This window comes from Mobula birostris, chromosome 3, assembly GCF_030028105.1.
Source record: "Mobula birostris isolate sMobBir1 chromosome 3, sMobBir1.hap1, whole genome shotgun sequence".
Lineage (NCBI taxonomy): Eukaryota > Metazoa > Chordata > Chondrichthyes > Myliobatiformes > Myliobatidae > Mobula > Mobula birostris.
The window spans coordinates 114,971,088-114,990,594 of record NC_092372.1 but is presented as its reverse complement, the minus strand read 5'-3'; positions in this window follow the sequence as shown (position 1 = coordinate 114,990,594).

Here is a 19,507-nt window from a genome sequence, read left to right as displayed (position 1 = left end):
TTTTCATGACTCTGCTGAACAAGATAAAAAGGTTGTTATCTCAGAGCATACAATGCATTCACATTGAAAGTGTATTTCTTTCAATTTTACTCACAAGTACTGACTGCAAACCTTATGGAAAGATATCCACATAAATTCCCAGATGATTCTGAGTTGTTTGAAACCTGCATCATTGCTCTGCACATCAAGATAAAAAAGTTGGTTTCTCATTGCATTGAAAGCTTTGACATTAAAAGCAGTATACATTTCAATTTTACTCCAAACTACTGACCACAAACTTTATGGAAACATCCAATCTTAACTTCCCACATGATACTGAGTTCATTGAAATCTTTTTCTTGACTCTGCTCAACAAGATAAAAAAAATTGATATTTCAGTGCATAGTATGAATTTACATTGAAAGTGTATTCATTTCAATTTCACTCACATGTACTTACTGCAAACCTTATGGAAACATATCCACATAAATTCCCACATGATTCTCAGTTGTTTGAAACCTACATCATTGCTCTGTACATCAAGATAAAAAAGTTGATTTCTCAGTTCATTGAAAGCTTTCACATTAAAAACCAGTATTCATTTCAATTTTACTCCAATCTACTGACTGCAAACTTTATGGAAACATCCTAACTTAACTTCCCATATGATAATGAGTTGATTGAAACCTTTTTCATGACTCTGCTCAACAAGATAAAAAAGTTGTTATCTCAGTGCATAGAATGCATTTACATTGAAAGTGTATTCACTTCCATTTTACTAGAAGTACTGACTGCAAACCTAATGGAAACATATCCACATAACTTCCCACATGATTCTGAGTTGTTTGAAACCTGCATCATTGGTCTGCGCATCAAGATAAAAAAGTTGATTTCTCAGTGCATTGAAAAGTTTGACATTAAAAGCAGTATTCTTTTCAATTTTACTCCAAACTACTGACTACAAACTTTATGGAAACATCCTAACTTAACTTCCCAGATGATACTGAGTTTATTGAAACCTTTTTCATGACTGTGCTCAACAAGATAAAAAAGTTCTTATCTCAGTACATAGAAGGCATTTGCATTGAAAGTGTACTCATTTCCATTTTACTCACAAGTACTGACAGCAAACCTTATGGAAACATATCCACATAACTTCCCACAGGATTCTGAGTTGTTTCAAACCTGCATCATTGCTCTGCACATCAAGATAAAAAAGGTTATTTCACAGTGCATTGAATGCTTTGACATTAAAAGCAGTATATATTTCAATTTTGCTTCAAACTACTGACAGCAAACTTTCTGGAAACATCCTAACTTAACTTCGCACATGATACTGAGTTCATTAAACCCTTTTCCATGACTCTGCTCAACAAGATAAAAAAGTTCTTATCTCAGTACATAGAATGCATTTGCATTGAAAGTGTACTCATTTCCATTTTACTCAGAAGTACTGACTGCAAACCTTATGAAACCATATCCAGATAACTTCCCACATGATTGTAAATTGTTTGAAACCTGCATCATTGCTCTGCACATCAAGATAAAAAATTTGATTTCTCAGTGCATTGAAAGATTTCACATAAAAAGCAGTGTACATTTCAATTTCACTCCAATCTACTGACTGCAAACTTTATGGAAACATCCTAACTTAACTTTCCACATGTCAATGAGTTGATTGAAACCTTTTTCATGACTCTGCTCAACAAGATTAAAAAGTCGTTATCTCAGTGCATACAATGCTTTGACATTCCATGTGGGTACATTTCAATTTTACTCAGAAGTACTGACTGCAAACCTTATTGAAACATATCCACATAACTTCCTTCATGATCTAAGTTGTTTGAAACCTGCATCATTGCTCTGCACATCAAGATAAAAATGTTGATTTCTCAGTGCATTGAATGCTTAGACATTAAAAGCATTATATATTTCAATTTTATTTGAAACAACTGGCTGCAAACTTTCTGGAAACATCCTAACGTAACTTCCCACATGATACTTAGTTGATTAAAACCTTTTCCAACCCTCTGCTCAGCAAGATAAAAAAGTTGTTGTCTCAGTGCATATAATGATTTGACATTCAACGTGAAAACATTTTAATTTTACTCTGAAGTACTGACTGCAAACCTCATGGAAACATATCCACATAACTTCCCACATGATTCTGAGTTGTTTGAAACCTGCATCATTGCTCTGCACATCAAGATAAAAAAGTTGATTGCTCAGTGCATTGAATGCTTTGACATTAAAAGAGGTATACATTTCAATTTCACTCCAAACTAGTGACTGCAAACCTTATGGAAACATCCTAACTTAACTGCCCACATGATACTGAGTTTATTGAAACCTTTTCCATGACTCTGCTCAACAAGATTAAAAAGTTGTTATCTCAGTGCATACAATGTTTTGACATTCCATGTGAACACATTTCAGTTTTACTCAGAAGTACTGACTGCAAACCTTATTGAAACATATCCACATAACTTCCTTCATGATTCTGAGTTGTTTGAAACCTGCATCATTGCTCTGCACATCAAGATAAAAAAGTTGATTTCTCAGTGCATTGAAAGCTTTGACATTAAAAGCAGTATACATTTCAATTTTACTCCAAACTAGTAACTACAAACTTTATGGAAAGATGCTCACTTAACTTCCCACATGATGCTGAGTTTATAGAAACCTTTTTCATGACTCTGCTCAACAAGATAAAAAAGATGTTATCTCAGTGCATAGAATGCATTTACATTGAAAATGTATTCATTTCCATTTTACTCACAAGTACTGACTGTAAACCTCATGGAAACATATCCACATGACTTCCCACATGATTCTCAGTTGTTTGAAACCTGCATCATTGCTCTGCACATCAAGATAAAAAAGTTGATTTCTCAGTGCATTGAAAGCTTTGACATTAAAAGCAGTATATATTTCAATTTTATTTCAAACTACTGACTGCAAACTTTCTGGAAACATCCTAACGTAACTTCCCACATGATACTTAGTTCATTGAAACCTTTGCCATGCCTCTGCTCTACAAGATACAAAAGTTGTTGTCTCAGTGCATACAATTTTTTGACATTCCAGGTGAACACATTTCAATTTTACTGAGAAGTACTGACTGCAAACCTTATTGAAACATATCTACATAACTTCCTTCATGATTCTAAGTTGTTTGAAACCTGCATCATTGCTCTGCACATCAAGATGAAAAACTTGATTTCTCAGAGCATTGAATGCTTTGGCATTAAAAGCAGTATATATTTCAATTTTACCCCAAATTGTTGATTGCAAACTTTATGGAAACATCCTAACTTAACTTCCCACATGATACTGAGTTCATTGAAACCTTTTCCATGACTCTGCTCAACAAGATTAAAAAGTTGTTATCTCAGTGCATACAATGCTTTGACATTCCATGTGAATACATTTCAATATTACCCAGAAGTACTGACTGCAAACTTTATTGAAACATATCCACATAACTTTCTTCATGATTCTAAGTTGTTTGAAACCTGCATCATTGCTCTGCACATCAAGATAAAAAAGTTGATTTCTCAGTGCATTGAAAGCTTTGACATTAAAAGCAGTATACATTTCAATTTTACTTCAAACTACTGACTGCAAACTTTCTGGAAACAACCTAACGTAACTTCCCACATGATACTGAGTTCATTGAAACCATTTCCATCACTCTGCTCAACAATATATAAAAGTTTTTGTCTCAGTGCAAACAATGCTTTGACATTCAACGTGAATACATTTCAATTTTACACAGAAGTACTGACTGCAAAACTTATGGAAACATATCCACTTAACTTTCCATATGATTTTGAGTTGCTTGAAACCTGCATCATTGCTCTGCAGATCAAGATGAAAAAATTGATTTCTCAGAGCATTGAATGCTTTGACATTAAAAGCAGTATATATTTCAATTTTACCCCAAATTGTTGATTGCAAACTTTATGGAAACATCCTAACTTAACTTCCCACATGATACTGAGTTCATTGAAACCTTTTCCATGACTCTGCTCAACAAGATTAAAAAGTTGTTATCTCTGTGCATACAATGCTTTGACATTCCATGTGAATACATTTCAATATTACCCAGAAATACTGACTGCAAACCTTATCGAAACATATCCACATAACTTTCTTCATGATTCTAAGTTGTTTGAAACCTGCATCATTGCTCTGCACATCAAGATAAAAAAGTTGATTCCTCAGTGCATTGAAAAGTTTGACATTAAAAGCAGTATTCTTTTCAATTTTACTCCAGACTACTGACTACAAACTTTATGGAAACATCCTAACTTAACTTCCCACATGATACTGAGTTTATTGAAACCTTTTTCATGACTGTGCTCAACAAGATAAAAAAGTTCTTATCTCAGTACATAGAATGCATTTGCATTGAAAGTGTACTCATTTCCATTTTACTCAGAAGTACTGACTGCAAACCTTATGAAACCATATCCAGATAACTTCCCACATGATTGTAAATTGTTTGAAACCTGCATCATTGGTCTGCACATCAAGATAAAAAATTTGATTTCTCAGTGCATTGAAAGCTTTCACATAAAAAGCAGTGTACATTTCAATTTCACTCCAATCTACTGACTGCAAACTTTATGGAAACATCCTAACTTAACTTTCCACATGTTAATGAGTTGATTGAAACCTTTTTCATGACTCTGCTCAACCAGATTAAAAAGTCGTTATCTCAGTGCATACAATGCTTTGACATTTCATGTGAGTACATTTCAATTTTACTCAGAAGTACTGACTGCAAAACTTATGGAAACATATCCACATAACTTTCAAAATCATTTTGAGCTGTTTGAAACCTGCATCATTGCTCTGCACATCAAGATAAAAAACTTGATTCCTTAGAGCATTGAATGCTTTTACATTAGAAGCAGTATACATTTCAATTTTACTCCAAACTGCTGACTGCAAACTTTATGTAAACATCCTAACGTAACTTCCCACATGATACTGAGTTCATTGAAACCTTTTCCATGACTCTGCTCAACAAGATTAAAAAGTTGTTATCTCAGTGCATACAATGCTTTGACATTCCATGTGAATATATTTCAATTTTACTCAGAAGTACTGACTGCAAACCTTATTGAAACATATCCATATAACTTCCTTCATGATCTAAGTTGTTTGAAACCTGCATCATTGCTCTGCACATTAAGATAAAAAAGTTGATTTCTCAGTGCATTGAATTCATTTACATTGAAAGTGTATTCATTTCCATTTTACTCACAAGTACTGTCTGCAAACCTTATGGAAACATATCTACACAACTTCCCACATGATACTGAGTTCATTGAAACCTTTTTCATGACTCTGCTGAACAAGATAAAAAGGTTGTTATCTCAGAGCATACAATGCATTCACATTGAAAGTGTATTTCTTTCAATTTTACTCACAAGTACTGACTGCAAACCTTATGGAAAGATATCCACATAAATTCCCAGATGATTCTGAGTTGTTTGAAACCTGCATCATTGCTCTGCACATCAAGATAAAAAAGTTGGTTTCTCATTGCATTGAAAGCTTTGACATTAAAAGCAGTATACATTTCAATTTTACTCCAAACTACTGACCACAAACTTTATGGAAACATCCAATCTTAACTTCCCACATGATACTGAGTTCATTGAAATCTTTTTCTTGACTCTGCTCAACAAGATAAAAAAAATTGATATTTCAGTGCATAGTATGAATTTACATTGAAAGTGTATTCATTTCAATTTCACTCACATGTACTTACTGCAAACCTTATGGAAACATATCCACATAAATTCCCACATGATTCTCAGTTGTTTGAAACCTACATCATTGCTCTGTACATCAAGATAAAAAAGTTGATTTCTCAGTTCATTGAAAGCTTTCACATTAAAAACCAGTATTCATTTCAATTTTACTCCAATCTACTGACTGCAAACTTTATGGAAACATCCTAACTTAACTTCCCATATGATAATGAGTTGATTGAAACCTTTTTCATGACTCTGCTCAACAAGATAAAAAAGTTGTTATCTCAGTGCATAGAATGCATTTACATTGAAAGTGTATTCACTTCCATTTTACTAGAAGTACTGACTGCAAACCTAATGGAAACATATCCACATAACTTCCCACATGATTCTGAGTTGTTTGAAACCTGCATCATTGGTCTGCGCATCAAGATAAAAAAGTTGATTTCTCAGTGCATTGAAAAGTTTGACATTAAAAGCAGTATTCTTTTCAATTTTACTCCAAACTACTGACTACAAACTTTATGGAAACATCCTAACTTAACTTCCCAGATGATACTGAGTTTATTGAAACCTTTTTCATGACTGTGCTCAACAAGATAAAAAAGTTCTTATCTCAGTACATAGAAGGCATTTGCATTGAAAGTGTACTCATTTCCATTTTACTCACAAGTACTGACAGCAAACCTTATGGAAACATATCCACATAACTTCCCACAGGATTCTGAGTTGTTTCAAACCTGCATCATTGCTCTGCACATCAAGATAAAAAAGGTTATTTCACAGTGCATTGAATGCTTTGACATTAAAAGCAGTATATATTTCAATTTTGCTTCAAACTACTGACAGCAAACTTTCTGGAAACATCCTAACTTAACTTCGCACATGATACTGAGTTCATTAAACCCTTTTCCATGACTCTGCTCAACAAGATAAAAAAGATGTTGTCTCAGTGCATACAATGCTTTGACATTCAACGTGAATACATTTGAGTTTTACTCAGAAGTACTGACTGCAAACCTTATGAAACCATATCCAGATAACTTCCCACATGATTGTAAGTTGTTTGAAACCTGCATCATTGCTCTGCACATCAAGATAAAAAATTTGATTTCTCAGTGCATTGAAAGCTTTCACATAAAAAGCAGTGTACATTTCAATTTCTCTCCAATCTGCTGACTGCAAACTTTATGGAAACATCCTAACTTAACTTCCACATGTTAATGAGATGATTGAAACCTTTTTCATGACTTTGCTCAACAAGATTAAAAAGTCGTTATCTCAGTGCGTACAATGCTTTGACATTCCATGTGAATACATTTCAATTTTACTCAGAAGTAATGACTGCAAAACTTATGGAAACATAGCCACATAAATTCCCACATGATTCTGAGTTGTTTGAAACCTGCATCATTCCTCTGCACATCAAGATAAAAAAAGTTGATTTCTCAGTGCATTGAATGCTTTGACATTAAAAGTAGTATATATTTCAATTTTACTTCAAACTACTGACTGCAATCTTCTGGAATCATCCTAACTTAACTTCCCACATGATAGTGAGTTCATTGAAACCTTTTCCATGACTCTGCTCAACATTATATATAAGTTGTTGTCTCAGTGCATACAATGCTTTGACATTCAACGTGAATACATTTCATTTTTACTCAGAAGTATATGACTGCAAACCCTATGGAAACATATCTACATTACTTCCCACATGATTTTGAGTTGTTTGAAGCCTGCATCATTGCTCTGCAAATCAAGATAAAAAAGTTGATTTCTCATTGCATTGAAAGCTTTGACATTAAAAGCAGTATACATTTCAATTTTACTCCAAACTACTGACCACAAACTTTATGGAAACATCCAATCTTAACTTCCCACATGATACTGAGTTCATTGAAACCTTTTTCTTGACTCTGCTCAACAAGATAAAAAAATTGATATCTCAGTGCATAGTATGAATTTATATTGAAAGTGTATTCATTTCAATTTCACTCTCATGTACTTATTGCAAACCGTATAGAAACATATCCACATAAATTCCCAGATGATTCTCAGTTGTTTGAAACCTACATCATTGCTCTGCACATCAAGATAAAAAAGTTGATTTCTGAGTGCATTGAATGCTTTGACATTAAAAGTAGTATATATTTCAATTTTACTTTAAACGACTGACTGCAATCTTCTGGAAACATACTAACTTAACTTCCCACATGATAGTGAGTTCATTGAAACCTTTTCCATGACTCTGCGCAACAATATATATAAGTTGTTGTCTCAGTGCATACAATGCTTTGACATTCAACGTGAATACATTTCATTTTTACTCAGAAGTATATGACTGCAAACCCTATGGAAACATATCTACATAACTTCCCACATCATTTTGAGTTGTTTGAAACCTGCATCATTGCTCTGCACATCAAGATAAAAACGTTGATTTCTCAGAGCATTGAAAGCTTTCACATTAAAAACAGTATACATTTCAATTTTACTCCAATCAACTGACTGCAAACTTTATGGAAACATCCTCATTTAACTTTCCAGATGATAATGAGTTCATTGAAACCTTTTTCATGACTCTGCTCAACAAGATAAAAAAGTTGTTATCTCAGAACATACAATGGATTCACATTGAAAGTGTATTCATTTCAATTTTACTCACAAGTACTGACTGTAAACCTTATGGAAACATATCCACATAAATTTCCAGATGATTCTGAGTTGTTTGAAACATGCATCATTGCTCAGCATATCAAGATAAAAAAGTTGATTGCTCAGTGCATTGAAAGCTTTAACATTAAAAACAGTACACATTTCAATTTTACTCCAATCTACTGACTGCAAGCTGTATGGAAACATCCTAACTTAACTTCCCACATGATAATGAGTTGATTGAAATCTTTTTCATGACTCTGCTCAACAAGATAAAAAAATTGATATCTCAGTGCATAGTAAGAATTTACATTGAAAGTGTATTCATTTCAATTTCACCCTCATGTACTTACTGCAAACCGTATGGAAATATATCCACATAAATTCCCAGATGATTCTCAGTTGTTTGAAACCTACATCATTGCTCTGCACATCAAGATAAAAAAGTTGATTTCTCAGTGCATTGAATGCTTTGACATTAAAAGTAGTATATATTTCAATTTTACTTCAAACGCCTGACTGCAAACTTCTGGAAACATACTAACTTAACTTCCCACATGATAGTGAGTTCATTGAAACCTTTTCCATGACTCTGTGCAACAATATATATAAGTTGTTGTCTCAGTGCATACAATGCTTTGACATTCAACGTGAATACATTTCATTTTTACTCAGAAGTATATGACTGCAAACCCTATGGAAACATATCTACATAACTTCCCACATCATTTTGAGTTGTTTGAAACCTGCATCATTGCTCTGCACATCAAGATAAAAACGTTGATTTCTCAGAGCATTGAAAGCTTTCACATTAAAAACAGTATACATTTCAATTTTACTCCAATCTACTGACTGCAAACTTTATGGAAACATCCTCATTTAACTTTCCAGATGATAATGAGTTCATTGAAACCTTTTTCATGACTCTGCTCAACAAGATAAAAAAGTTGTTATCTCAGTGCATAGAATGCATTTACATTGAAAGTGTATTCACTTCCATTTTACTAGAAGTACTGACTGCAAACCTTATGGAGACATATCCACATAACTTCCCACATGATCCTGAGTTGTTTGAAACCTGCATCATTGCTCTGCACATCAAGATATAAAAGTTCATTAGTCAGTGCATTGAAAGCTTTCACATTAAAAGCAGTATACATTTCAATTTTAATCCCATCTACTGACTGCAAACCTTATGGAAACATGTCCACATAAATTCCCACATGATTCTCAGTTGTTTGAAACCTGCATCATTGCTCTGCACATCAAGATATAAAAGTTGATTACTCAGTGCATTGAAAGCTTTCACATTAAAAAGAGTATACATTTCAATTTTACTCCAATCTACTAACTGCAAACTTTATGGAAACATCCTAACTTAACTTCCCATATGATAATGAGTTGATTGAAACCTTTTTCATGACTCTGCTCAACAAGATAAAAAAGTTGTTATCTCAGAACATACAATGCATTCACATTGAAAGTGTATTCATTTCAATTTTACTCACAAGTACTGACTGTAAACCTTATGGAAACATATCCACATAAATTTCCAGATGATTCTGAGTTGTTTGAAACCTGCATCATTGCTCTGCAAATCAAGATAAAAAAGTTGATTTCTCAGTGCATTGAATGCTTAGACATTAAAAGCATTATATATTTCAATTTTATTTCAAACTACTGGCTGCAAACTTTCTGGAAACATCCTAATGTAACTTCCCACATGATACTTCGTTGATTGAAACCTTTTCCAACCCTCTGCTCAGCAAGATAAAAAAGTTGTTGTCTCAGTGCATACAATGATTTGACATTCAACGTGAAAACATTTTAATTTTACTCTGAAGTACTGACTGCAAACCTCATGGAAACATATCCACATAACTTCCCAAATGATTCTGAGTTGTTTGAAACCTGCATCATTGCTCAGCACATCAAGATAAAAAAGTTGATTGCTCAGTGCATTGAAAGCTTTAACATTAAAAACAGTACACATTTCAATTTTACTCCAATCTACTGACTGCAAGCTGTATGGAAACATCCTAACTTAACTTCCCACATGATAATGAGTTGATTGAAATCTTTTTCATGACTCTGCTCAACAAGATAAAAACGTTGTTATCTCAGTGCATACAATGCTTTGACATTCCACCTGAATACATTTCAATTTTACACAGAAGTACTGACTGCAAACTTTATGGAAACATATCTACATAACTTCCTTCATGATTCTAAGTTGTTTGAAACCTGCATCATTGCTCTGCACATCAAAATAAAAAAGTTGAGTTCTCAGTGCATTGAAAGCTTTGACATTAAAAGCAGTATACATTTCAATTTTACTCCAAACTACTGACCACAAACTTTATGGAAACATCCAATCTTAACTTCCCACATGATACTGAGTTCATTGAAACCTTTTTCTTGACTCTGCTCAACAAGATAAAAACGTTGTTATCTCAGTGCATACAATGCTTTGACATTCCACCTGAATACATTTCAATTTTACACAGAAGTACTGACTGCAAACTTTATGGAAACATATCTACATAACTTCCTTCATGATTCTAAGTTGTTTGAAACCTGCACCATTGCTCTGCACAGCAAGATAAAAAAAGTTGATTTCTCAGTGCATTGAAAGCTTTGACATTAAAAGCAGTATACATTTCAATTTTACTCCAAACTACTGACCACAAACTTTATGGAAACATCTAATCTTAACTTCCCACATGATACTGAGTTCATTGAAACCTTTTCCATGACTCTGCTCAACAAGATAAAAAAGCTGTTGTCAGTGCATACAATGCTTTGACATTCCATGTGAATATATTTCAATTTTACTCAGAAGTGCTGACTGCAAACCTTATGCAAACATATCCACATAACTTCCCACATGACTCTGGGTTGTTTGAAATCTGCATCATTGCTCTGCAAATCAAGATAAAAAAGTCGATTACTCAGTGCATTGAAATATTTCACATTTACAGCAGTGTACATTTCAATTTTACTCCAATCTACTGACTGCAAACTTTCTGGAAACAACCTAACTTAACTTCCCACATGATACTGAGTTCATTGAAACCTTTTCCATCACTCTGCTCAACAATATATAAAAGTTGTTGCCTCAGTGCAAACAATGCTTTGACATTCAACGTGAATACATTTCAATTTTCTACAGAAGTATATGAATGCAAACCCTGTGGAAACATATCAACATTACTTCCCATATGATTTTGAGTTGTTTGAAGCCTGCATCATTGCTCTGCAAATCAAGATAAAAAAGTTGATTTCTCATTGCATTGAAAGCTTTGACATTAAAAGCAGTATACATTTCAATTTTACTCCGAACTACTGACCACAAACTTTATGGAAACATCCAATCTTAACTTCCCACATGATACTGAGTTCATTGAAACCTTTTTCTTGACTCTGCTCAACAAGATAAAAAAATTGATATCTCAGTGCATAGTAAGAATTTACATTGAAAGTGTATTCATTTCAATTTCACTCTCATGTACTTACTGCAAACCGTATGGAAATATATCCACATAAATTCCCAGATGATTCTCAGTTGTTTGAAACCTACATCATTGCTCTGCACATCAAGATAAAAAAGTTGATTTCTCAGTGCATTGAATGCTTTGACATTAAAAGTAGTATATATTTCAATTTTACTTCAAACGCCTGACTGCAAACTTCTGGAAACATACTGACTTAACTTCCCACATGATAGTGAGTTCATTGAAACCTTTTCCATGACTCTGCGCAACAATATATATAAGTTGTTGTCTCAGTGCATACAATGCTTTGACATTCAACGTGAATACATTTCATTTTTACTCAGAAGTATATGACTGCAAACCCTATGGAAACATATCTACATAACTTCCCACATCATTTTGAGTTGTTTGAAACCTGCATCATTGCTCTGCACATCAAAATAAAAACGTTGATTTCTCAGAGCATTGAAAGCTTTCACATTAAAAACAGTATACATTTCAATTTTACTCCAATCTACTGACTGCAAACTTTATGGAAACATCCTCATTTAACTTTCCAGATGATAATGAGTTCATTGAAACCTTTTTCATGACTCTGCTCAACAAGATAAAAAAGTTGTTATCTCAGTGCATAGAATGCATTTACATTGAAAGTGTATTCACTTCCATTTTACTAGAAGTACTGACTGCAAACCTTATGGAGACATATCCACATAACTTCCCACATGATCCTGAGTTGTTTGAAACCTGCATCATTGCTCTGCACATCAAGATATAAAAGTTCATTAGTCAGTGCATTGAAAGCTTTCACATTAAAAGCAGTATACATTTCAATTTTAATCCCATCTACTGACTGCAAACCTTATGGAAACATGTCCACATAAATTCCCACATGATTCTCAGTTGTTTGAAACCTGCATCATTGCTCTGCACATCAAGATATAAAAGTTGATTACTCAGTGCATTGAAAGCTTTCACATTAAAAAGAGTATACATTTCAATTTTACTCCAATCTACTAACTGCAAACTTTATGGAAACATCCTAACTTAACTTCCCATATGACAATGAGTTGATTGAAACCTTTTTCATGACTCTGCTCAACAAGATAAAAAAGTTGTTATCTCAGAACATACAATGCATTCACATTGAAAGTGTATTCACTTCCATTTTACTAGAAGTACTGACTGCAAACCTAATGGAAACATATCCACATAACTTCCCACATGATTCTGAGTTGTTTGAAACCTGCATCATTGGTCTGCACATCAAGATATAAAAGTTCATTTCTCAGTGCATTCAAAGCTTTCACATTAAAAGCAGTATACATTTCAATTTTAATCCCATCTACTGACTGCAAACCTTATGGAAACATATCCACATAAATTCCCACATGATTCTCAGTTGTTTGAAACCTGCATCATTGCCCTGCACATCAAGATGAAAACGTTGATTTCTCAGTGCATTGAATTCATTGACATTCAAAGCAGTATACATTTCAAATTTAATCCAAACTACTGACTTCAAACTTTATGAAAACATCCTAACGTAACTTCCCACACGATACTGAGTTCATTGAAACCTTTTCCATGACTCTGCTCAACAAGATATAAAAGTTGTTGTCAGTGCTTTGACATTCCAGGTGAATACATTTCAATTTTACTCAGAAGTGCTGACTGCAAACCTTATGGAAACATATCCACAAAACTTCCCACATGACTCTGAGTTGTTTGAAATCTGCATCATTGCTCTGCACATCAAGATAAAAAAGTTGATTTCTCAGTTCATTGAAAGCTTTCACATTAAAAACCAGTATTCATTTCAATTTTACTCCAATCTACTGACTGCAAACTTTATGGAAACATCCTAACTTAACTTCCCATATGATAATGAGTTGATTGAAACCTTTTTCATGACTCTGCTCAACAAGATAAAAAAGTTGTTATCTCAGTGCATAGAATGCATTTACATTGAAAGTGTATTCACTTCCATTTTACTAGAAGTACTGACTGCAAACCTAATGGAAACATATCCACATAACTTCCCACATGATTCTGAGTTGTTTGAAACCTGCATCATTGGTCTGCACATCAAGATATAAAAGTTCATTTCTCAGTGCATTCAAAGCTTTCACATTAAAAGCAGTATACATTTCAATTTTAATCCCATCTACTGACTGCAAACCTTATGGAAACATATCCACATAAATTCCCACATGATTCTCAGTTGTTTGAAACCTGCATCATTGCTCTGCGCATCAAGATAAAAAAGTTGATTTCTCAGTGCATTGAAAAGTTTGACATTAAAAGCAGTATTCTTTTCAATTTTACTCCAAACTACTGACTACAAACTTTATGGAAACATCCTAACTTAACTTCCCAGATGATACTGAGTTTATTGAAACCTTTTTCATGACTGTGCTCAACAAGATAAAAAAGTTCTTATCTCAGTACATAGAAGGCATTTGCATTGAAAGTGTACTCATTTCCATTTTACTCACAAGTACTGACAGCAAACCTTATGGAAACATATCCACATAACTTCCCACAGGATTCTGAGTTGTTTCAAACCTGCATCATTGCTCTGCACATCAAGATAAAAAAGGTTATTTCACAGTGCATTGAATGCTTTGACATTAAAAGCAGTATATATTTCAATTTTGCTTCAAACTACTGACAGCAAACTTTCTGGAAACATCCTAACTTAACTTCGCACATGATACTGAGTTCATTAAACCCTTTTCCATGACTCTGCTCAACAAGATAAAAAAGATGTTGTCTCAGTGCATACAATGCTTTGACATTCAACGTGAATACATTTGAGTTTTACTCAGAAGTACTGACTGCAAACCTTATGAAACCATATCCAGATAACTTCCCACATGATTGTAAGTTGTTTGAAACCTGCATCATTGCTCTGCACATCAAGATAAAAAATTTGATTTCTCAGTGCATTGAAAGCTTTCACATAAAAAGCAGTGTACATTTCAATTTCTCTCCAATCTGCTGACTGCAAACTTTATGGAAACATCCTAACTTAACTTCCACATGTTAATGAGATGATTGAAACCTTTTTCATGACTTTGCTCAACAAGATTAAAAAGTCGTTATCTCAGTGCGTACAATGCTTTGACATTCCATGTGAATACATTTCAATTTTACTCAGAAGTAATGACTGCAAAACTTATGGAAACATAGCCACATAAATTCCCACATGATTCTGAGTTGTTTGAAACCTGCATCATTCCTCTGCACATCAAGATAAAAAAAGTTGATTTCTCAGTGCATTGAATGCTTTGACATTAAAAGTAGTATATATTTCAATTTTACTTCAAACTACTGACTGCAATCTTCTGGAATCATCCTAACTTAACTTCCCACATGATAGTGAGTTCATTGAAACCTTTTCCATGACTCTGCGCAACAATATATATAAGTTGTTGTCTCAGTGCATACAATGCTTTGACATTCAACGTGAATACATTTCATTTTTACTCAGAAGTATATGACTGCAAACCCTATGGAAACATATCTACATTACTTCCCACATGATTTTGAGTTGTTTGAAGCCTGCATCATTGCTCTGCAAATCAAGATAAAAAAGTTGATTTCTCATTGCATTGAAAGCTTTGACATTAAAAGCAGTATACATTTCAATTTTACTCCAAACTACTGACCACAAACTTTATGGAAACATCCAATCTTAACTTCCCACATGATACTGAGTTCATTGAAACCTTTTTCTTGACTCTGCTCAACAAGATAAAAAAATTGATATCTCAGTGCATAGTATGAATTTATATTGAAAGTGTATTCATTTCAATTTCACTCTCATGTACTTACTGCAAACCGTATAGAAACATATCCACATAAATTCCCAGATGATTCTCAGTTGTTTGAAACCTACATCATTGCTCTGCACATCAAGATAAAAAAGTTGATTTCTGAGTGCATTGAATGCTTTGACATTAAAAGTAGTATATATTTCAATTTTACTTTAAACGACTGACTGCAATCTTCTGGAAACATACTAACTTAACTTCCCACATGATAGTGAGTTCATTGAAACCTTTTCCATGACTCTGCGCAACAATATATATAAGTTGTTGTCTCAGTGCATACAATGCTTTGACATTCAACGTGAATACATTTCATTTTTACTCAGAAGTATATGACTGCAAACCCTATGGAAACATATCTACATAACTTCCCACATCATTTTGAGTTGTTTGAAACCTGCATCATTGCTCTGCACATCAAGATAAAAACGTTGATTTCTCAGAGCATTGAAAGCTTTCACATTAAAAACAGTATACATTTCAATTTTACTCCAATCAACTGACTGCAAACTTTATGGAAACATCCTCATTTAACTTTCCAGATGATAATGAGTTCATTGAAACCTTTTTCATGACTCTGCTCAACAAGATAAAAAAGTTGTTATCTCAGAACATACAATGGATTCACATTGAAAGTGTATTCATTTCAATTTTACTCACAAGTACTGACTGTAAACCTTATGGAAACATATCCACATAAATTTCCAGATGATTCTGAGTTGTTTGAAACCTGCATCATTGCTCTGCAAATCAAGATAAAAAAGTTGATTTCTCAGTGCATTGAATGCTTAGACATTAAAAGCATTATATATTTCAATTTTATTTCAAACTACTGGCTGCAAACTTTCTGGAAACATCCTAACGTAACTTCCCACATGATACTTCGTTGATTGAAACCTTTTCCAACCCTCTGCTCAGCAAGTAAAAAAGTTGTTGTCTCAGTGCATACAATGATTTGACATTCAACGTGAAAGCATTTTAATTTTACTCTGAAGTACTGACTGCAAACCTCATGGAAACATATCCACATAACTTCCCACATGATTCTGAGTTGTTTGAAACATGCATCATTGCTCAGCATATCAAGATAAAAAAGTTGATTGCTCAGTGCATTGAAAGCTTTAACATTAAAAACAGTACACATTTCAATTTTACTCCAATCTACTGACTGCAAGCTGTATGGAAACATCCTAACTTAACTTCCCACATGATAATGAGTTGATTGAAATCTTTTTCATGACTCTGCTCAACAAGATAAAAAAATTGATATCTCAGTGCATAGTAAGAATTTACATTGAAAGTGTATTCATTTCAATTTCACCCTCATGTACTTACTGCAAACCGTATGGAAATATATCCACATAAATTCCCAGATGATTCTCAGTTGTTTGAAACCTACATCATTGCTCTGCACATCAAGATAAAAAAGTTGATTTCTCAGTGCATTGAATGCTTTGACATTAAAAGTAGTATATATTTCAATTTTACTTCAAACGCCTGACTGCAAACTTCTGGAAACATACTAACTTAACTTCCCACATGATAGTGAGTTCATTGAAACCTTTTCCATGACTCTGCGCAACAATATATATAAGTTGTTGTCTCAGTGCATACAATGCTTTGACATTCAACGTGAATACATTTCATTTTTACTCAGAAGTATATGACTGCAAACCCTATGGAAACATATCTACATAACTTCCCACATCATTTTGAGTTGTTTGAAACCTGCATCATTGCTCTGCACATCAAGATAAAAACGTTGATTTCTCAGAGCATTGAAAGCTTTCACATTAAAAACAGTATACATTTCAATTTTACTCCAATCTACTGACTGCAAACTTTATGGAAACATCCTCATTTAACTTTCCAGATGATAATGAGTTCATTGAAACCTTTTTCATGACTCTGCTCAACAAGATAAAAAAGTTGTTATCTCAGTGCATAGAATGCATTTACATTGAAAGTGTATTCACTTCCATTTTACTAGAAGTACTGACTGCAAACCTTATGGAGACATATCCACATAACTTCCCACATGATCCTGAGTTGTTTGAAACCTGCATCATTGCTCTGCACATCAAGATATAAAAGTTCATTAGTCAGTGCATTGAAAGCTTTCACATTAAAAGCAGTATACATTTCAATTTTAATCCCATCTACTGACTGCAAACCTTATGGAAACATGTCCACATAAATTCCCACATGATTCTCAGTTGTTTGAAACCTGCATCATTGCTCTGCACATCAAGATATAAAAGTTGATTACTCAGTGCATTGAAAGCTTTCACATTAAAAAGAGTATACATTTCAATTTTACTCCAATCTACTAACTGCAAACTTTATGGAAACATCCTAACTTAACTTCCCATATGATAATGAGTTGATTGAAACCTTTTTCATGACTCTGCTCAACAAGATAAAAAAGTTGTTATCTCAGAACATACAATGCATTCACATTGAAAGTGTATTCATTTCAATTTTACTCACAAGTACTGACTGTAAACCTTATGGAAACATATCCACATAAATTTCCAGATGATTCTGAGTTGTTTGAAACCTGCATCATTGCTCTGCAAATCAAGATAAAAAAGTTGATTTCTCAGTGCATTGAATGCTTAGACATTAAAAGCATTATATATTTCAATTTTATTTCAAACTACTGGCTGCAAACTTTCTGGAAACATCCTAATGTAACTTCCCACATGATACTTCGTTGATTGAAACCTTTTCCAACCCTCTGCTCAGCAAGATAAAAAAGTTGTTGTCTCAGTGCATACAATGATTTGACATTCAACGTGAAAACATTTTAATTTTACTCTGAAGTACTGACTGCAAACCTCATGGAAACATATCCACATAACTTCCCAAATGATTCTGAGTTGTTTGAAACCTGCATCATTGCTCAGCACATCAAGATAAAAAAGTTGATTGCTCAGTGCATTGAAAGCTTTAACATTAAAAACAGTACACATTTCAATTTTACTCCAATCTACTGACTGCAAGCTGTATGGAAACATCCTAACTTAACTTCCCACATGATAATGAGTTGATTGAAATCTTTTTCATGACTCTGCTCAACAAGATAAAAACGTTGTTATCTCAGTGCATACAATGCTTTGACATTCCACCTGAATACATTTCAATTTTACACAGAAGTACTGACTGCAAACTTTATGGAAACATATCTACATAACTTCCTTCATGATTCTAAGTTGTTTGAAACCTGCATCATTGCTCTGCACATCAAAATAAAAAAGTTGAGTTCTCAGTGCATTGAAAGCTTTGACATTAAAAGCAGTATACATTTCAATTTTACTCCAAACTACTGACCACAAACTTTATGGAAACATCCAATCTTAACTTCCCACATGATACTGAGTTCATTGAAACCTTTTTCTTGACTCTGCTCAACAAGATAAAAACGTTGTTATCTCAGTGCATACAATGCTTTGACATTCCACCTGAATACATTTCAATTTTACACAGAAGTACTGACTGCAAACTTTATGGAAACATATCTACATAACTTCCTTCATGATTCTAAGTTGTTTGAAACCTGCACCATTGCTCTGCACAGCAAGATAAAAAAAGTTGATTTCTCAGTGCATTGAAAGCTTTGACATTAAAAGCAGTATACATTTCAATTTTACTCCAAACTACTGACCACAAACTTTATGGAAACATCTAATCTTAACTTCCCACATGATACTGAGTTCATTGAAACCTTTTCCATGACTCTGCTCAACAAGATAAAAAAGCTGTTGTC